Genomic DNA, 21246 nt, shown 5'->3' with positions numbered 1-21246 from the left:
AGTCAGGGCCAGTGTCAGCAAGAAAATGGCCAGATCAGCGCACTTTCGGTGGAGACAAAGCCCTGGGTGAGAGGTCAGCTGGGAGGGCTCTCCTCCCCTGGTCCTCACCCCCCCCATCTGCCCCTCCCCAGGCCTGATGCCCTGGGGCATCATGCCCAGCTCCACCCTCTATATCTACCATTTAGCGGCAGGAAGCAGAAAACCCCAATCCAAGCTTCCACAAGACAGAGCTCTCTTTTCTCACCTAGAAGGAGCCTGGCAGGTGAGTTTGCCCCTTTGCAGCTCCGCCCATGGAGCCCAGGGAAGGGGAAGCCAGGACCTGTGTGCAACATTGGTCTGAATAACGCTGGGGGCTGTCAGTGAGGGAGGGGGCTTTGGGGGGGATCAGGGGTGGGTGGAAGGCAGGAGGTGGGTGGCTGAACCTGGGCAGGCCCAAGTGAACTCAGGTGCACCCTAGCAGGCAAGACCCTGCACCCTGGATAAATCCCCACCTCCCTTTATTTTTGTTATTCTATTTTTTAGCCCTGCCTCTCTGTAGACCTCAGTTTACCCACCTGTGGAAGAAGGGGTCAGGACTAAACTGTGGTTTAGCTTCCAACGGGGAAACTTTTAGTCTATTTCCGACGGGCTGATCAGTTCTGGGAACTTTGGCCGTTTTCCTGGTTCCAGAAGGCTTAGGTGTCAAAGAAGGGAGAAGTGCCCCCAGGACCCAGATGCCATTCGATCTGGGTCAGAAACCCACACATTTGGGCAAATCATACCCTCTGCTACACCCTGTCTCCCCCAGTGTGCCTACCCCCATCTTTTCTGAGCTCTCTGCCCCAGAACCTGGGTGCACAGATCAGGTGGGGCTTCAAGGGGCCCGAAAAGTCCCCAAACCTGTCTGCAAAACTCTGTATGTATGTGTGCGTGGATACGTGTGTGTGCATGCACGTGCGTGTGCATCAGCATATCATGCGTTTCCAGGAGAGTCTCTACAGCTTTCAAAGTTTCAAAGACACGTGTACCCCTAAAAGCTTAAGAACCTCCAGCCTGGGCTGGGTTCCTCCCCTTTTTTCCTCTGCTGCTCCCCTCCCCTCACAGTGTGGCAGCCCCTGAGGTCTAGCCTGGACCCCCACAGCCTTCCAGTGCTCTCTCGGGGTCTCAGCCTGCCTCTGAGGCTGCTCACCCCCCAGGTGCCAGGAGAACTTTCTGAGTTGCTTCCTTTTTTTTTTTTTTAACACTTATTTATGGGGCGCCTGGGTGGCTCAGTCGGTTAAGCGGCTGCCTTCAGCTCAGGTCATGATCCCAGGGTCCTGGGATCAAGCCCCACATCGGGCTCTCTGCTCGGCAGGAGGCCTGCTTCTCCCTCTCCCTCTGCTGCTCCCCCTACTTGTGTTCTCTCTCATATAAATAAAATCTTAAAAAAAAGATTTATTTATTTATTTGGGGGGTGGAGGGGTAGAGGAGGAGAGAATCTTTTTTTTTTTTAGAGATTTTATTTATTTATTTGAGAGAGAGAGGCAATGAGATATAGAAAGCACGAGAGGGAAGAGGGTCAGAGGGAGAAGCAGACTCCCCGCTGAGCAGGAAGCCTGATGTGGGACTCGATCCCGGGACTCCAGGATCATGACCTGAGCCGAAGGCAGTTGCTTAACCAACTGAGCCACCCAGGCGCCCCGGAAGAGAGAGTCTTAAGCAGACTCCACACTGAGCGGGGAGCCTCATGCGGGGCTCGATCCCAGGACCCTGAGACCATGACTTGAGCTGAAACCAAGATTCCCACCCTCAACCCACTGAGCCACCCAGGAGCCCCTCTGAGTTGCTTCTGATTGGCTCTCATCTGCTTTCCATCTTCAGAACCCCCACGGCCTTTGCAGCCACCCTGGGCTCCCTTCCCACAGGGAGGACTGTGACAGAATCCAGGAGGCCAGCAACCTGAAAGAGCCCTGCCCTTCACTTTTTGCTTCCTCCTCTCCATGGTTAGAGAAGACCCTGTTCGAAATCCCCCGCTCACAGGAGGAAATCCAAACTCCTAACACGTCCTCTGATCACCTGACTCTTAGAAAGAAGTTCTCATTTCTTTAATTTTTTTTTTTAGAGTAAACTCTATGCCCAGTGTGGGGTTTGAACTCACGACCCCAAGATCAAGAGTTGCATGCTCTACACACTGCGCCAGTCAGGCGCCCCGAAGTTCACAGTCGTGGAATGCTAACCTCCTACTAGGCACTGATTGTTCTTAGTGCTTCATGTAGATTAATGTACTCAATCTTGACAACAACCCTAGGAGGTAGTCTATCACTAGCTCCACTTTACAGATGGGGAAACTGAGGCCCAGAGAGGCTTGCCCGTCAACTGGTAGGTGATGGAGCTCGATTCTTACCGCTGCACTGTGCCTTGTGTCTTATCTCTTAATTTCCAGAACGTCCCTCCTGGCCACATGGACACAGTTTAGCTCCCAGGCTCCTGAACATAGCCTTTTCCACTTGGAAGCCCTCCCAAGGTTGACACCCTCTCCAGACTGCTTTTCTCTCGGTCCGCTCTTCACCCTCCTCTCCCCTTGGTCTCCGGGTCTGGCTCCACCCACCAGCCAGGGCCTCCTCCTCAGGGCTGGCCAGTGCCCAGCCTCCCTCATCATACCATTTACCCCTTAGCTGAAGGGAACTGAAACACTACCCCCAATTTGTAGCTGGGGAAACTGAGTTCAAGAGGTTAACTCATTTCCCAAAGATTATGGGTACCAGAGCAATGGAAGGATAATGGTGGGAACTAAGCTGATTCATTCATTCTAGCGTAGTCTGAGCGTCCACCCTTGGCCAGGAACCGCACTGGGTGCCTTGGTGGATGTGAACAAGACTGCCTGGTGCCTGTTCTCTTTGGTGTCATTGTCACTGTGCAGACCCCAACCTCCCCCAAGACACCCACATTCCCACATTCAAGGGAAATGGAGAAGAATTTGAACTGGGGAGGGGAGGCCCGGCAGCTGTGTTCACTCCTGTTATCACAGGAGACAGATCTTGCTCAGGGGAGGAGGGTGCGATATTCGTCTGGATCTTGGGTACCACTTTTTCCAAAGATGTGTTGGGAACGTAACCACCTAGATACCCCCGTGCCATTTTCCCCCACCCACTTTGGCCTCAGGACAGCTCAGTAAGACCTGGAGTTCTCAGCTCGGCTACACCATCTCCTCCTCATCCCTTCCTGTCCGGTCCAAACGTCACCTCCTCTGAGGAGCCTTCCCGGAAACTCCAGGAGCCCCCACCCCGCCCCAAGCATCCCGAGCTTCCACCTCTCCCGGGGGTCTGGGACACCCTCGTGCGCAGAGCAAGGCGGAAGGAGACTCTTTCAGCGCCAGTACGTGACCAGCGCCGAGGCGGGCGTGGGCGCACCCCGGACGCCCCACGACGGACGCCTGCGGGGCGGGGGAGGAGGTGAGGCAGCGTTTTCCGCCCGCCCGCCCACTTGCGGCGCGGCGCGGCGGCCCGAGAAACGCGAGGCCACGTGAGCGCGCGCCTGACCCCCGCCGCGCCAGGCCCCGCCCTCCGGCGCCCGCCCCAGCGCCGGCCCCTTTTGTTCCCTCCCGGAGCCGGGCCGCTCGCTCCGCTCCCGCTCAGCTCGGCTCGGCTCGGCTCGGCCGCGGGGCGCGCAGGCGGCGGCCGGGGCTGCTCGGTCCGCGCCTCCCGCCTTCCCGCCGCCGCCGCCGCCGCCGCCGCCGCCGCCTCCTCCCGGACGCGAGGCTCGGGCCCGGAGAGCGAGCGCGGAGCCCCGGCGCCGGGAGGGGCTGCGGCCGGTGGGCAGCGGAGCGCGGGGAGGGGCCGCAGCATCCTCTCCCCCCGCGGCGCCCGGGTCGGGAGCGGAGGAGGCCGGGCTCCGAGCCGCCCGCCGCGCAGCCCGCCGCCGGAGGAGCGCAGGTAGGAGCCGCTGGAGGGCCCCCGGAGGAGGGGGCTCGCCGGGCAACAAAGGAGCGGGGGATGCGGGAGGCGGCGGCGGCCCGGCCTGGGCTGCAGCGGGGCGGCCGCCCGCAGGCATTGTCGGGGCGTGGGGGTGGCCGGAGGGTCGGGGGCCGGCGGGTGGGCGTGAGCGGGAGCTGCTCCCGCAGCACCCCCAACTTCCCCGTCGCCCGCAGGCGAGGAGGGGGCGCTGCCGGCGTTGGGGGGCTTCCTGGGCTGCGGGTCCCCTCGGTGAAGGCATCGTCCGCACCCTCGCCCTCCGCATCCGCAGACCCGGGTTCGGCACATCTGCTGGGAGTCGGGGGGGGGGGGTGGGGGGCGCCCGTCCCGGCTCTCAAGGGCAGCGCGGGGCGGCCGGACGCGCCGCAGGGCTCTCTGGGCTCCCAGGCGGTGGGGGGCGGGGAGGGGGGCCCAGCCTGGTGGGCGCGGCCACACAGCCCCCTGGCTCCAGACCCGGGCTCTGGGAGAACACGGAGCCTCCGCCCCGCCGGCTGCGGTCGCCCGGCCGATTGCTTTTGCAAAACTTGGTTGAAGTGCATGGTGGAGGGGGTGAGGGGGAGACTGGGGCAGGGCGGCTTCCGCAGGGGTGCCCCCCCAGGCTGGCGCTGGTAGCTGGTGAGGCAGCAGATTTTCTGCCCTCCCCATAGGGAGGGGCCTTCGCCGCCGAGATGCTTCGCCGGGCCTCCAGGGCGCGCCCGTTTGGGCCCTTCAGGCGGGGCCTGGGCGGGGCGGGGTGCCCACTGGGCACTGCCACGCAGGCCCCAGCCCCACCCTGGGAAGGATGGACAGACAGGGCATCTTGGGGAGAATCACACACCCAGCAGTGCATCCCCAACCTTTGATACCCCGCCGCTTCCTTGTGGGGGAGAAGTAGGAGTCCAATGGGGGGGGGATGTCCTTAGGTGTGTAAGACACCCAAGGGAGTTAGTGGGGGTAGCACTGACCTCGGGCTGCAGGCAGAGGAGGAGGAGAGTTCAGGGACTGCCACGTGGGGCAAGACACCCCACTAGTTGTAATGTAAACAATGAGCCCTTCGTTCATCCAGCTGCTGTTACCTGGCCCAGCACTGCCAGGGGCGGGCAGGTCCACAGATCGGGGGGGCCTGGCTGCTCCGGAGGAGCACAGCCCAGCAGCACCTGATGGCTCGCTTGATGAGTGCTTTGGGAGCTGGGAAAACAGAGGAGGGACCCCTGGAAGATGGGGAGGAGCGGGAAGCTTGATAGAACCCCGTGCATCAGTTTGCTGCCAGGATGCCAAAGGGGGCTTTGACTGGGCGAAGTCGCATGGGCAAGTGCTCGGAGTCCAGAAAGGAGGCCTGGTGGCTGTTGGGTTGGAGGAGCAGCACAGGATTTAGGTGACTGGGGTATGGGGTTTAAGGCAGGGGAACTTCTGTTGAGGGAAGGTATTGTTCTGTCCCTTGTACTTTTGCAAATGGGTCCCCCCTCCCCCCGGCACCCTCCTCCGTGAGCCATGAGCCCAGGCTGCATTGGCATCTGCAGTGCCTGGCCCGGGAGAGATGTTGGGGTACGGGCTCCGGGTCCGGTGGAGGAGGGAGAGATGGAGCAGAACTTCAAAGGCAGAGGACCTGGCAGAGGGAGGCTGGTGGGGGGGGCGGTGCTCAGCTCACACGAGTGTGCACCAGCGAGCTTCTAGGTGCAACCCGCAGGCTGCGAAGGTGGTGTCTGGAATTCTGCCCCCGAGCTTGAAATCCCAAGTAGGGGATCCACCCACAGAGGCACCAGTCCCTTTCCAGTATCTGCTGCTTGCTTTGGCAGTTTGGATGCTGGCCCCTGACAGCCTGCGTTCCAGCTTTGTTACTTACTAGCTGTATGACCTCAGACGAGTCACTGCACCTCTCTGCCTTAGTTTCCCTTTCTATTAAAAATGAGGGTGCTTATGGTATCTGCCTTCTAGGGTCGCTGCGGGAGTCGAATGGATGGATGTGTGTGAAGTGCGTGCACGGTGACAGGGAGAGTGCCCAGTGTTGGTTTTGCTGGTGCCCTGGGTCGAGCCTCCATCCACACCCGCGTGGCTCATCCCCGTCCCCCGCAGCTGTCTGTCCACCGTGGGGCAGTCCTGCCTGTTATCCCACCGCTCACTGCGGTCTCCTCCCCGGGCTGCTCCCGTCTGTGATGTGGGGGACACTCGCCTCCCCAGCCCTCCCACCCTGAAGATTGACCCTGGTCCTCTTGATGCCATGTCTCGCACCTCTACTTCCATGCCCCGGGGGGGGGTGGCATTCCTGACACCACTGGGCTCCTCCTGTCCTCGTCTGAGCTGCTGGAACAAAGTAGCACAGACTGGGTGGCTTACGCCCAACAGAAATTGATTTCTCACGGTTCTAGAGGCTGGAAGTCCAAGATCAGGGTGCCAGCTCAGAAGGGGGGGGCCTCTTCCGGGTTGCAGACTTCTTAGAGTCCCGCGTGGCAGAAGGGACTTGGGAGCTGTCTGGGGTCCCTTTTATGAGGGCACTAATCCCGTTCAGGAGGGCTCCTCCCTGGTGACCCTATCACCTCCCAAAGCTTCCCCCCACTCAATACCTTCGCATTGGGGATTAGGTTTCAACCTATGAATCTGGGGCGGGCGGGACACGAACATTTAGACCATAGCACCTGCCTAGTGGGTCTTAGAGAGAACGGCAGCTTTTGTGTACCCAAAGCCCTTGCTCTGTGCCAGGAGCTGTTTCGAGCTCTCTAAATGCATGTATTCATTTGTGGCTATCGTCACGACGCCTACATTTGACAGATGAGGGAATCAGGGCCTAGCGAGGTTTCTCTGTTTGCCTTTCGTGCATCCCTTAAGCACCTACTGTGTGTGCCGGGGAGGCAGGTTACCACGTGCATTATCACCAGGGCTTGGTTTGGGCCATGCCTTCCTCGGACACCACCCCGTTTGCCCAAAGCCAAAGTCCGCACGCTGTCTGGCTCCCCGGGGCCCAGCCAGGCTGTGCCTCGCCTTCCCAGCTCGGCTCTCCCCACCCACCCATGCTGCCCTCACCCCGACGAGCCTGAGCTTTTTTTTTTTTCCCCCCCAATATTTCTTAAAGATTTATTTATTTATTTATTTGAGAGGGAGAATGAGAGAGAGAGCACATGAGAGGGGGGAGGGTCAGAGGGAGAAGCAGACTCCCCGCTGAGCAGGGAGCCCCATGTGGGACTCCATCCCAGGACTCCAGGATCATGACCTGAGCCGAAGGCAGTCGCTCAACCAACTGAGCCACCCAGGCGCCCGAGCCTGAGCTTTGATAAGCTGTGAGTGGTGGGCCTGGCGGGGCTCGGTGAGCAGGAAGGCGGGGAGGGCCCTGACCCATGTCTTCGGGATTCTTTGCTTGCAGGGCACAGGAAAGCTCCTCCAATTAGGTTAAGCGAGAGGGGGTTAGGAGAGAGAGGGAGCTGGCACAGTTGCAGGCGGCCTGGCTCCCCCAGGCCCTGGGGCGCTAGCGGGCAGCCCCTCCTCCAGCCTGCTGCTTTCTGGGCTTTCTGGACCGTGGTTTCATTTTTCTCTGCCTCTCCCGCTGCATCTGTCCCTTCTCCTCTCCCTGTAGGCTGGCTCTGTCTGGGTTGTCAGCGTGGCTGCCCTGAGTGGTGGCTTTAGCTTGAGGCCACAGGACCTCCTGTGGGCTCCCCCCTTGGTCTCGGGGTGCTAGAGTGACTGACTGACCCAGCTTGGGTGAAGGGGCCCACCCAGTCACTCAGCTGGTGGGGGGCAGGCCACATGGGCTCTGGGGCTGGGGGCTGGGGATCCCGCCATGGGGTTGCCTGCTGTAATGATGTTCGGTGTGTGCAGGGGGAGGGCTGGTGAGCGGGGCATTGCTGCCCTTGGATACTCAGGGTCTGATGAGAGAGGCAGACCCAGGGCCAGTTAACTGTGTGATTTCTTGGGAGTAGCTGGTGTGCACCAATCTGGCCTGTCCGGCCTGGGTGGGGAGGGAGGGAGGGAGGGAGGGAGGGAGGGAGGGAGGGAGGGAGGGAGGGGAGTGCGAACCACAGCGCCCCCCCCCCCCCCGCCCCGCCCCGCGCCTCCCCCAGCCCCGGCTCAGAAGCCAGTGAGGCTCCTCCCTTCAGGACCTGGAGACTGGAGGCCCGGTTGCCAGCCTGGGACCTGGGCCACCCCACTGCCCACCCTGTCCCCCCACCACTCTCTTGTAGGGCTGCCCGCGGTGGGGAGGATGTACAGAAACAGTAATACAAAACTCGTGTTCAGAAGAAATGATTCAAAATGATAATGAAACGTTTCCCTTCCGAATAGAAAGGAGAGCGTGTCAGGTGGTTTTTATTAACAAGGCCTACATTCGGGGCTTTGTCCAGTTAGCACTTCTGTCTTCCCTGGGCAGCTCTCGTTGGTGCATCCCTGCAATCTGTCTTTGGCTCTGTCTGCCCAGGAAAATACCTGCTCCGTGTTTATGTCCTTCTTGGCCCTCATGGCCTCTTTGCTGTGAGAGGGTGGAATTTCAGGCTCACACGGGGTCCCTGTTTTTCTAGCTGGGGGCTCAGCCTACAGCCCACCATTCTTCCAGGTGCAGCGTGAAGCTGGACAGGGCCACGAGGGAAGGAGGGTGTCTCTGGAGGTTTGGTGTCTGTGGAGGTCTTGCCGCTCATATTGTGATTCTGCTCAGGCTGTTCCCTTTCTGCTGTAGGCTGTTCCTTGCATGAATTCGTTGGTTCATTGACGCAGCTCACACTTCAGCTTCTTTCAGACCAGGGGTTGAGCTGGGTCACAAGATGCTCAGGGCAGAGGAGGGAAGACCTTCACGAGGGTCTTACGTGCTCTTTGTCTGACTCCCGAAAGGACTGGAGGTGATTTGCAAAGGTAAATGCGGTATAACCAGATGAAAAAGGCATGCAAAGGTTGAGCAAGAAGAAAATAAAGAATCCAATGAAGCTGGAGGGGGCCTGCTGTACCTTCTCCTGGAGGTAATTTGACTCCGAGCTTTCTCGCAGCCAGATCCGAGGAAAGAGCAGGGGTTTGGAGTGGCTGCACTGTCGCCTTGCCTTGGTGAGCCCTGCTGTGTGTCCCGCTAAAGCCTAAGGGAGGGCCAGTGTGCTCCTGGGTGCGGCCCCTGGTCCAGAATGCAGAGGGGGGCAGCACCTGCCTCCTGATTCTTCGGAGCTCCTCCTGGAGGGTCCCTGCCCCCACCTGGGGCTCATGCACACAGCCAGTGCCCCCTCCCCTGGGGTCTGACTGGTCCCAGGCATGGGTGAGAGCTGGTGAACCAGGAGCCACACCGGTCTCTGCCCAAGAATCCCTGTCTCACGAGGCACGGGGGCCAGGACACGGGGCGCGCAGGTTGTGCTCCCGGTTGGCCCCAGGAGTTGGCTGAGGGATAGAAGAGGGGTGCAGGACGAGTGATGGGGTGAGGTGTCTTTTGGAGCAACGAGAAGTTCAAGGAAGGTGGAAGAGAGGCTGCTGGTGGGTCGGGGCCCCAGGAAATGAGACCAGAGACAGGCAGTACCTGGGCTGGTGGGCAGAGATGCTTCAGACTGTGGCCTTGGCTCCCAGGGCCGTGGGCTGCCCTCCTGACCTCTTGCCTAAACCTCTGCCCTTGGCTCCCCAACCCGGGTGCCTTGAGGAGAGTCGGTCTTGGTTCTGAGAAAGTCAAGAAAGTGGTTAAGAGTTCAGGCTCCGTGGCCAGAGGGCCTGAGTTCAAATTTCACGCCTGCTGTCGTTCAGTCATATCACCCTGGGCAAAGGATTGAGCACCCCAGGCCTCGGTTTCCCCACTAAGAAAATGGATGGAGCTCATAACAGGGCAAAGGTTAAATGTGTTGGTATTTATAACGCACTTGGACTGGTGTCTGGAGCAGAACAGATCTTGCAGGTCTGTGTCTCCAGAGGCTGGAGGAGCTCAGCGGAAGATGGGGGCTCATCCCACCTGAGCCTCCCACACCCGGTGCACCCACACAGGTTCTGAGTCCAGCACAGTGAAGAAGCAAGCTGTCTCTGTGATGGTGGGTGGTGTGGCCATGGGGTCACCCTTCCCCCTGCGGTGGGCCAGCCCTGGCGGCACGGGGGTGCTCAACACCCTTAATGGTTAATGCTCTTACTGAGGGTAACAGTAGCTGTGTGAGTTCGGGAGAGCCTCTCAGGGCAGCTGTGCCAACTGGAGCAGAAACGTGCTCTGAGAACAGGCCTGACTCTGCTTGATCCCCTCCAGTGATGGGGGGCTCACTGCCAGCCTCTTTGTTCACCGGACCCACATGGGGTTAGCATCTACTCTGTGCCGGATGCTCGTTGTTTTGGAACGTTCAGCCCTTCCCAGAGATGCTCCAAGTTGGCCAGCAAGCACAGCGATGGCGTGTGGACAAGCTGTCTTGGGCCTCCAGCTAGACATGGGCGGAACAAGGATGGCGGAGCAGGGCATTTCCATTCACTCAACGATTCTTTCCTTCCTGCCTGAGTTCGCGAAGCGTTCTGAGCCACCGTGTGTGCTGGGCGCTGTCCTAGGTACCGAGAGCCCCACAATGAACAAGAGAGGCAGAGAGCCTGCCCTCTTAAAGCTGCTTTCAGTGAGAGGTGAGGGAGTTTGCCAGCTGAGGCGAGGAAGGGCATTCTAGGCAGAGGGAACAGCGTGTGCGAGGGCCCGGGGATGTGACAGAATGTGTATGGGTGTGGGTGGGCGTCTGCGGCATTCAGGCAGCATTTGGTGGCTGGGGGTGGCGATTGCCTTTCTGGAAGCACTAAAAGAAAACACTGATTATGAGGGCTTGCTAGGGACTGACCTCACCCCTGCGGCCACCAGGTTCTGCCCCTCCTCCACCCATCCCTCCCCAACCCCCCCTCCAGCAGCCCTGGGTTGCCCTTCAGAGGCATAGATGGTGCCCATTGGCCCCCTGGCTGGTTCATTCCTTCTCCAGGCTCCCACATGGGCCAAGTTTGCATTCTGTCCTGCCGTGAGGGGACAAGTACAGGTCTCAGTGGGCTCAGCCTCCTCCCTGCCCCTCGCCTGCAGGGGAAGGCTCAGGAGAGGATGCTGGGGCGCTGACTTGCATGCCTCGTTTAGGGAAAAAGGTTGGCGTGCTGGAAGGTTGTCCAGTTAGCACAGCACTGCTGCGTGTCAGGCCCTGGTGCTTGAACTCCATGGGGTTTGGGCCTGCCCGCAGGGAGCTTGCGGGACCCCCGGGGGGAGACAGGTGCTCCAGTGGGTCGCCGTGGTTCAGCACCACCGCCTGGGGCTCTCTGATGGGTGGGAAGGCCCCAGAGAGGCAGGGACCACCCCTGCTTCTTCCACTTGTGCTGCTGCCCACCCCCAGCCCAGGTAATTTAAAAAAAATGTATATGTATATATATGTATATTTTTTAAAACCTTTTTATGGAAATACAACATCCATGCAGAAAAGTGTGCATGGCACATGTGTACTTGCTTGTTGACTTTTCTCCGACCGAAATGACTGTGTAACAGAACCCAGATCAGGTCTGAGATCCTGCTGGGTCCCCAGTGCCCCTCTTGCTTGTCCTTCCAGTCAGTACCCCTGACCCAAGGGGGACCCTTCCCTTATTTCTGATGCCATCAATAAAGGTGGTCTGGCAACTTCATTTTTATTTATTTGTTTGCTTATTTATATTTATGTTATTTATTTATTTGTTTATATTTAAGCAGGCTCCATGCTCAGCGTGGGGCTTTGAACTCATGGCCCTGAGATCAAGATCTGAGCTGAGATCAGGAGTCGGACTTAACCGACTTAACCGACTTAACCGACTGAGCCACCCCGGTGCCCTTGTATTTTTATTTTTAATTGTGTAGTTGACACACAATATTATTAGGTTGGGGCATATGACATAGTGACTGGACAAGTCTGTACATTGTTCGGTGCTCCTCACTGTGTCCCGTCTGTCACCACGCGAACTTCTGACGATATCACTGTACGTTCCCTTCACCTACTTCCCACCCCCTGCCCCGCTGGTATCCACCAGTCTGATTCTCTGCATTCGTGACTCTGTTTGTTAGAACTTCATTTTATTTATTTATTTTTTAAAGGTTTTATTTATTTGACAGAGAGACACAGCGAGAGCGGGAACACAAGCAGGGGGCGTGGGAGAGGGAGAAGCAGGCTTCCCGCGGAGCAGGGAGCCCGATGCGGGGCTCGATCCCAGGACCCCGGGACCATGACCTGAGCCGAAGGCAGACGCTTAGCGACTGAGCCACCCAGGCGCCCCTCTGTGGCTAACTCTTGACACACACTCTGTCTCTCCATGGTGTCATTTGATGCGCAGAAGCTCTTAATCTTAATCTTGCCCAATTTATCCATCCTTTCCCTGCTTTCCAGCACTTCTGTGTCCTGCTTAAGAAATCTTGGCCTACCCTAGTGTTCTGAAGATTTTTTTCTCACGTCTTCTGCTAAAAGCTGTATTGGTTTGCCTTCCACAGTTAGATCTGCTGTCCATCTGGAATTGATTTTTGTGTACGAGGTGAAGTCAACGTATTCCTTTCCTTTTGCTGCTCTGACAAGTGACCCCAAACGTACTGGCCCCCAAACAACACAAATGTATTGTCATCTGACAATCCTGGAGGCCGGGAGTCTGCAATGGGTCACTCCAGGCTAAGATCAGGATGCTGGCAGGGCCGTGTTCCTTCTAGAAGCTCGGGGAAGGGTCTGTTTCTTGACCTTTTCCAGCTTCTAGAGGCTGCCCACATTCTTTGGCTGGTGGCCCCCTCCTCTGTCTTCAAAACCAGCACTGTTGCACCGAGTTGTTGGCACGCTGTCTGTCATCTCCCTGATTCTGTCCCTCCTGCCTCCCTCTTGCACTTCGAAGGACACTTGTGATCCCTTTGGGCCTGTCTGGATAATCCAGAATAATCTTCCCATCTGAAGGTCAGCTGACTAGCATCCTTGATTCCATCTACAACCTTAATTCCCCTTTGCCATGTGGAAGCTAACATGTTAACAGTTTCCGGGGATGGAGACATGAACATCCTGGCTGTGTCAGGTCTGGGGAGGGGAAGGAAAGTCATCATTTCTACCCACTATAGGCGGGATCATGATTTTTTTTTCCCCCATGTGGTTGTCCAGTTGACCCAGCATCACTTATTGTAAAGACCATCCTTTGCTCGGGGGTATTTTTTTTTTTTAAGATTTTATTTATTTCTTTGAGAGAGGCGGGGAGAGTGTGCGAGTGCGCGCACAAGTGGAGGAAAGGGGCAGAGGGAGAGGGAAAAGCAGACTTCCCACTGAGCAGGGAGCCTGATGTGGGGCTCGATCCCAGGACCCCTCAGGGATCATGCCTTGAGCCGAAGGCAGATGCTTAACCGGCACTCAGGAGTATTTTTCAGTTTCTTCTGCAAATCCTGGCCCTAGAGAGGAGGCCTGGCTGGCTGGGTTGGGGAGGGGACCCCAGGTGATGGGGTGCTTTCCCTCAGCTCCCTGGCCTGAATGTGTGGGACAGCACTACACTAGTAAAAGGGGAGTAGCTCAGTGTCCTGGCCTGGGAGACAGGACACGGGAGCCCTTTCCTTCCTCTTCTGCCTGGATCAGCAGGTGACCTCAGCAGGCCCCTTCCTTCCCTCGCCCTCTGACTTCATCTGGTCACAGGGACCCCCTTGCCCAGCACGTTTCTGTCGCTTGAATCTCACTGTCCTGGTCCCTTGCTCTGTGACCGGCAGCCTGGGCCCCAGTTTCACATTCTGTGAAATGGGAATAAAGGTGGGTCGGAGGACAACTTGAGTCAGCCAGTGCCTGCCTGCATCCTGGGCCCGTGGCAGGAGGGCCCCAGCTGTCCAGTCTCTGGGGGTGTGGCCACGCAGCCTGGAGCGGGCTCTGGAGCCATGGCTGCCCCTGGTTCTGAGTGTGCCAACTCTGTGTGTGTGTGTGTGTGTGTGTGTGTGTAAGGCAAGGAAGTATACTGACCTTGACTTTCCTTCCCCTTCCCAGACCCGACACAGCCCCGATCCCCTTTGCTGTGTTGAGAGACAGGATCTGAACTACCTCCCGGCCTGAGAAAAGATGGCCCCGCTCCAGGGTGTCCAGCTCAGGTAAGATAGACAGCCCAGTCATCCCCAGGGCTCTTCCGTCACCCCCAGCTGTGGGCAGGGGGGGGGAAACGCTGACTTTACAAATTGGGGTCTCCAGCCCTGAGCCTAGAGGCTGTGAGAATGGTGAGCACGTGGAACTGGACCCCAGTCTTCTGGACTTGGCCCCGCTTGCCCCCAGCCTCAGGTGCCAGAGAAGCTGGGGTCCACTGGGGCCCTCGGGTTGTCCTCTAACTCAGCCCCTGCGTGCCCCACCCTCTGTGTCCATGTTGCCAGCCCAGCACCCCATCTTCCCTGCCTCAGCCTGCCTCTTCTTGAAGCCACATCGGCTGGTGGAGCCTGGGTTCCAGCTTGGGTTCCAACCCAGCTCTGCTGTGAGGCTCGGGCCGGCCCCTTCCCCAGGCTGGTTCTGGATGGCTGCCAGGCCCCTTGGTACTCCCAGGCAAGGCCCGCTACCTCCCTGTCCTTCTTGGGGCCACCGTCTCCTGCAATGGCAGGCCCACAGCCCTGTGAGTGGTAGGATTGCACAGCCTGGGCTGGCTCTGTGGGGCCTCGCTGGCCGGGTGAGAGCGAAGACTGGGTGTGGGGACGGGGGCACAGGCAGGCCGGCGCCGTCTCCCCGGCCGTCCCGTGAGGCCCCCGGCTTTGGCCCTCCCCTCAAGCTGGCAGGACTCGCAGGGAGGGAGCCTGTCTCAGCCCCGCCCTGCTCTGTGCCCCCACGTGGGGACTCCAGCTTCACCACCAGGCGGAAGTCCCCGACCTCGGTCAGATGCAGACAAATGAGGCTCCCTTCCGAGCAGGGTGGGATAAGCAGAGAGTGGCAGCTGGGAGTAGGCCTTTGTCCTCTGGACAGTGGTCACACCCGCCTGCTAGATTCAGGGGTTGGGGGGGTACTGGGTTTCTGGTGCAGGAGGGAGTGTTGGGGTGCCTGGTGGGGCAGGGCTGGGGGAGCCCACACCACACAGACATCAAGGGGAGCCTTGGCCTGGCAGTTAGCACCTGTGGGGGGGGTCTACTCTGTTTGGGGCCTGCCCCCCCATTCCTCTGGGTGGGTGTGTACAGGGAGGGAAGCCACCCTTTGCTTCCCCCCTCTCCTATGTCTGCCTTTACATCTTTTAGAAATTTTAGTTTAGGGTGTCTGGGTGGCTCAATCATTAAGCATCTGCCTTCAGCTCAGGTCATAATCACAGGGTCCTGGGATCGAGCCCCGCATCGGGCTCCCTGCTCCACGGGAAGCCTGCTTCTCCCTCTCGCTCTCCCCCTGCTTGTGTTCCCTCTCTCGCTGTGTCTCTGTCAAATAGAGAAATAAAATCTTAAAAAAAAAATTATTTTATTTAAATTTAATTAACAGATTAGTTTCAGAGGTAGAGTTATACATTTTTTTAAATGATTATGAATATTTTAGGCACTCAGAAAAAGGACTAGACAGAATATGATCAACACCCATGTACATCCTGCAGGACTTAAGAAACAAATCTTAGAAATAGGAACAGAGCCCCCAGTTACCGCACCCCAGCCCTGTTCCCACCCCGAACTCACATCCCCGGATGTTGCGTGGACTCTGCGTTCAGCACCGTGGAGGGCCTCCCGGGCTATGTGGTCCAGGCTCGGGCTCCGCGGCCACCAGCCCCTGCTGCCCGGCCTTGCCAGCTCCTGGTGTCACCTGGCTTTCTGACTTTTTGCCCATCTGATTGGGTGGGAAACGGGATCTCCTTCCTTGTGGCTTGGATTTGCATTTCCCTGCTGACTGGGAGGCCCGGCGGCTGTCTGGTGGCACCCTCGCCTCGAAAGCTGCCTGTTCTTTTTTTTTTTTTTTAAGATTTTATTTATTTATATGACAGAGAGAGACACAGCGAGAGCAGGAACACAAGCAGGGGGAGTGGGAGAGGGAGAAGCAGGGCTTCCCGCGGAGCAGGGAGCCCGAGGCGGGACTCGATCCCAGGACCCTGGGATCACGACCCGAGCCGAAGGCAAGACGCCCAACGGCTGAGCCACCCAGGCGCCCGAAAGCTGCCCGTTCTTACCGGTCTTGTTCTTAACCTGTCTATCTGGGGTGCCCTCAAATCTTCCTTCCTCATGTCACATACCGGGGGGTGCTCCCAGCCTGTGATTCTCCCTGGCCTTTGCTGTCCCCAGTGACTCTCCCAAGGACCCCATCACTCAGCCTCCTGTCCCTCCCCAAGCGTCTCTCGGGGACCTCACACCCAGCATGTCCCAAACCGGGCTCCCCCCTCCAGCCCCCACCTTCTCCGAGGTCCCTCTCCATGTGGAGAGATGCCCCCTCCTGCTGGGACCCCGGGTGCTCCCTCCATACCCACACCGTTGGCCACCGAATGCCGCTCAGCACGTCTCCGCTCTCTGTCCCCTCCAGCCCCCCCCCCGTGGTGGTTCAGGCCGCATTGTCGTGACCCTTGTCTGTCACAGCGGCCCCTGGGACTGTGGCCTCCCTGCCCTCATTTGCCCCAGCGCCTTCATCAGCTCCTGAGTGATTTTGCCAATAGGCACACCCCTTGCTTGACACCCTCTGCAGCCCCACATCCACTCAGGCTGATGGCCTGTGTGTGGGACTGGGAGACCCCCCACCCCCACCCTGCTCTTCCTCCCCATCTCTGCGTGAACCCCCCACCACACACATTTTAGCAACTAAATCCTCAACTCTTTGGTTGACGTGGCAGAACCTGGCCTCTGCCTGGAAGTTCCCCTGCCCGGCCCCCAGCGCCCCATGCTCCCTATTACAGAGCACTCCCCCGCCCCCCAGCCCCCACGGTGCTGACGTGGCCTGAGCCTTAGGGCTGGTGGTGAGGGCTCAGGGGCCGCATGGAGTTCATCCCTGGGCCCTGCTGCCCAGCACTCGGACCACAGGGTTGGGAGAGGAGGAGGGAGCATGGACACCCTGGCTGCTGATCCTGGAGGCAGGGGTAGGAAGAATAACCCGGGGGAGCCCTGAGGTTGGGGGTGGCAAGCCTGGGCTTGAAGACTGGGCTTCATCCAGCAACAGTGTCTTGCCAAAGTGCTTCCCTCCGGCCGGAGGGGTTCCTGGTGCCCGCCTCCCGCAACCCCTGGCTATGGCAGCACCCTGGACATGGGCTTTCCACTGTCCTATTTGGCACCTACCCCCTATTCCATCAGGGCCACACCCTGGGCCTCCGATTGGCAGAGACTTCCTGGGCCTCGTTCCCCGCTGAGCCTGGGGCCCGCCACCCCCGGGCAGCTGAAATGGAAACCCTGAAATGCAGCCCGGGTTTGTCTTTGGTAAATGGCAATTGAGGGCAGCACAAAGGGGGCCTGTTGGTCTGAATGCTGCCTGCCCTCCCCCGCCCCTCCCCTGCCCGCCTCGCCCGGGCCCCGAGTCCCTGGGGGAGGCGGCGTGTGCACCCCGGGCCTTCCGAGATCATAATAGAGACCCGTCGGCGTGGCAGTTGCCCTTCCCCGGGGGCTTCCATGGGCCAGGCGCCGAGGGCCGCCTGTGGGGTGTGTGTCCTGACTCGCCCATCCACGCTCCCCACGGGGCAGCCATACTTCCACCCCATCTTACCCTCCTCATGTCCCGCTCCCGCTCCCTCTCATTCACTGTGGTCTCCTTCGTCCTGACAAGAGGCCTAAGAGCCCCAGACCCCCCAGCCCCGCTGGGGTGGTGATGCAACAGGCACCCACCGGCCACGGACCCACAGCTGCTCGTGGTGGCTCGGGGTCTGGACCCACATTGCCTGCCCTCTGCTCCCTCCCTGTCTCCCAGGCCTGCCCCGCCCCCCAGGTCGTGGCCAGTGGCCAATCTATCACCATCCTGGCTTTTCCCAAGAAAGCCCTTCCTTCCTCTATCCCACGAGCAGGGCTGAGTCACAAAGGGGTGATTGGCCCCAGGTCTCCTCCCCCTCTTCCTGTTCACCATTTCTTCTCTCCTCCCCTCTCCCCTTCGCTCGGCTTCCCCAGCTTTGGAGACCCTGGGGGGGGGGGGGCGGCCACCGGCCTCTCCTGCCCAGCCCTCCCCACGCCCCGGCAGTGGCGGTGGGCCGAGGGAATGAGTGAGTGCAGCCGTGCAGCCGGCTCCTCTGGTCTCCTTTGTCGGCGAGGCATGCGGGCGCTCTTCCCAGAGGCGAGGGGTCTCACAAATGTTAGTCCAGGCCCAGGCTGGCCAGCCTAGGGAAGCAGGGGGAGGGCCAGCCCCGGGGCTGGGTCCAGCACAGCCTCTGAGCAGCGTGTGACGTTGGGTGAGTCTCTGAACTTTTCTGAGTCTCTGAACTTCTCAGAGCTTCCCATGCTCTTCCTGTGAGTCGGCTTCTGGCTCATCAGGGCTCGGGAGGACGAACGAGGCCCCATTCCTGCAAGGCCTGGCATACCCGTTTCTTTACACTAGAGGCTGCTGGGATCTTCAGGGTCCAGGAGGGAGGGGGGCAAAGCTGGGAGCCTCCGGAAACCTCCCCTGGGAGGAGTGTCCTGGAGGTTTGTGGCTTTGGAGGCCTTTGTCCTCTGGGCAGTGGCAGGTGTGCCCTCACACGGGGTTTCCGGACCATGGGCTCTGGGCCAGGTGCTTTGTTGGGGCCGGGTTCTCAGAGAAGCTAGGGCCCTGCCTGGGGTTGCCCGCGGGCTCCCGGGAGGCAAGATGAAGATAAATGAGAACAGTATTATCTCTCCTTGGCTCAGCATGCCATTCTGAGGTCTCCGTGGGCCAGAGGTTCGGGGAAACTTCGTGGAGGAGGAAGCGTTGGGCTAGGTATTGCATAGGTGGTTGGAACAATGAAGCAGGTGGGAGACAAGGCAGAAGTGGGGTCTGGGAGGTGGGGACTTGTCAGGTGAGTAAGGAGGGAATGCAGGGTCATCTGTGGCAGTGCTGGTTGGGGACTCCGATGCCAGGAATGCTGTTGTAATGCCTGGTCCCTGCCTCATAGGACATGCTGGCTAGCGGGAAGGTCAGACTGCCTACATGAAAAGCCATGGCATCGGACCACCGGCGGGGCTGGGGGGTCTGGGGCTCTTAGGCCTCTTGTCAGGATGAAGGAGACCACAGTAAACAAAACAGACCTTAGTCCCTTTCCTTGAGCAGCAGTGAAAAACAAAGCAGGTTGGAGATGGGGAGGACTAGGTAGGGGTTGTAATCTTAGAAGGAGACGTTGGAGCAGATACTTGAAGGAGATGAGCAATGAACCTGGATATTTGAGGCCTCGGGAATAGCATGTGCAAAGGCCCTGAGGCTGGAGAGTGCTTATTGTGATCCAGGTGTGGCCGGAGGCCGGCTTGGCTGGAGTGAAGTGGGCAAGGGAGGGCCATAGTGCTGGAGGTAAGAGATGAGGAGGGCTTTGAAGGCCGCCGCACTAACTTCTCTGGAGAGCCGTCAAGGATTTTATTTTATTTTATTTTTATTTTTTTTTTAAGATTTTATTTATTTATTTGAGAGAGAGAATGAGATAGAGAGAGCACGAGAGGGGGGGAGGGTCCGAGGGAGAAGCAGACTCTCTGCCGAGCAGGGAGCCCGATGCGGGACTCGATCCCGGGACTCCAGGATCATGACCTGAGCCAAAGGCAGTCGCTCAACCGACTGAGCCACCCAGGCGCCCCAAGGATTTTATTTTTATATATAGTTTTTAGAAGGTAAGATTTAGCTTGCAGACCATAAGATTCATCCTTTTTTTTTTTTTTTAAAGATTTTATTTATTTGACAGAGAGAGACACACCCAGAGAGGGAACACAAGCAGGGGGAGTGGGAGAGGGAGAAGCAGGCTTCCCGCGGAGCAGGGAGCCCGATGTGGGGCTGGATGGGATCATGACCTGAGCCGAAGGCAGGTGCTTAACGACTGAGCCACCCAGGTGTCCCAAAATTCACCCATTTTAAATATGGCTTTGTGACTACTTTGATATTTAGTATAAATACAAGTTGTGCGGCCAATCACAATCCATTACACTTCTGGCTTCTGGAAAGTTTTCTCATGCCTGTTTCTGGTCAGTCCCAGCTTCCACCCCCAGGCAACCCCCGATTTGCTTTCCGTGTCTATAGTTTTGAGATTCCCTATAAATAAGAATCGTGCAGTATGTAGTCTTTTGTGTTGGGTGTCTTGCCGGTTAGTGTAACGTTGTTGAGGGTGGTCAGTATCGTTGCACATGTCACACTCACTCATTATTGCCAAGGAGTGTTCTATTGTGTAAATACCCTGCTTATCACTCACCAGGTGATGGGTATTTGGTTGTTTTCCATTGTTGGGCTATTATGAAGAAAGTTGCTATGAACATTTTTTTACAGGCCTTTGTATGAATGTGTTTTTATTTTTCTTGGGCGGTTGGGTCATATGGTAGATATATATGTAACTTAGTTTTTTTAAAAGATTTTATTTATTTGAGAGAGAGAGATTGAGAGAACAAGTGGGAGGAGGGGCAGAGGGAGAAGCAGACTCCCCGCTGAGCAGGGACTCCCCCCGCCCCCGCCCCATGCGGGACTCAATGCCAGGACCCTGAGATTGTGACCTGTGCCAAAGGCAGACACTTAACCGACTGAGCCACCCAGGCGCCTGGTGATTAGAGTTCTTTAAGTGTTCTGAATAGAAGTCTTTTAATGTATGATTTGTAATATTTTCCTCTGTGGGGGGGGTGTTTCAGGCAGAGAGGGGGCCCAAAAGGCATGGGGAGGGGGCACCTTGCGTCTTGTTCCAGTCTCACTAGAGGCCTTCCTCTGCCTCACACATGGGGCCCCGCATCAGGATTTCCTAGGTCAGAGGGCCCCCCCGCCAAGCCGCTGGAGCAGGAAGCCAGTTAGCCACCCACAGGGAGGGATATTCGCTGTCACCAGAAAGCATGCCCCTGCTGGCTCAGTCGTTCGGGCTTGGAGGGATGCCAGCAAGTCCTAACCTAACCAGAGAACAATGTCTGCAACCCACAGTCCCTTCCCTGGGGAATGAGCTTGCTGGAGGGCCAGGTTCTGGGGAATGAGGGAGCAGCTGATCGAGCGACTCCCGGGCCCCAGGATTCCTGGGGTGTCGGAGTTGTCCATCGGAGGATTGGAATGTTGGGTTTGGAAGGCTCTAGGACCAGGCTAAGGCTGACAGCCATGGACAGTATTCCTGTTGGCTAACTTGGGCCTGTAGGTGTCACTAATGTGCGCCGGGGGGATTATTTGTCTCTGCTCTTAGGGCTGGCAGCCCTGCATGAAGTTCATCCCATGGCTGTGCTAAGACAGGTCATCGTGTCGCTGGCTCAACTTGCTGACCTGACAGCCATTTGGAGGGCACTTTGCAGACTCCTGCCGTGAGCCTTGTGGATTGGCTTCTATATCAGTCCGAACTCTTTCGGTTGCAAGAGACGGTGCCCCTCAAATAGGTTTAGGCAAAAAGAGAAAACGATGCACAGGTGTGAGGATTTGTTGACTGG

At 58.2% G+C, this 21246-nt stretch overlaps 1 protein-coding gene across 10 annotated transcripts in view; it reads left to right on the top strand.

The window, feature by feature from the left end:
* Positions 1-243: 243 nt before the first annotated feature.
* The window catches only part of CLIP2 (CAP-Gly domain containing linker protein 2), a 73704-nt gene continuing 52701 nt past the window's right edge, over positions 244-21246 (top strand). For 4 of the 10 annotated variants that reach the window (XM_027611683.2, XM_027611676.2, XM_035722308.1 and 1 more), the window contains exons 1-2: positions 3665-3890; positions 13796-13896. The gene's annotated coding sequence lies outside the window, so the exon portion shown is untranslated. Of the gene's footprint in view, positions 263-3664; positions 3891-13795; positions 13897-17876; positions 18102-21246 lie in introns of those variants that run through there. The other 6 variants (XM_027611681.2, XM_027611684.2, XM_027611682.2 and 3 more) reach the window with 4 other exon arrangements.

The sequence above is a fragment of the Zalophus californianus genome, chromosome 10 (assembly GCF_009762305.2).
Source record: "Zalophus californianus isolate mZalCal1 chromosome 10, mZalCal1.pri.v2, whole genome shotgun sequence".
Classification (NCBI taxonomy): domain Eukaryota; kingdom Metazoa; phylum Chordata; class Mammalia; order Carnivora; family Otariidae; genus Zalophus; species Zalophus californianus.
This window is presented reverse-complemented; position numbering and strand designations above follow the sequence as displayed.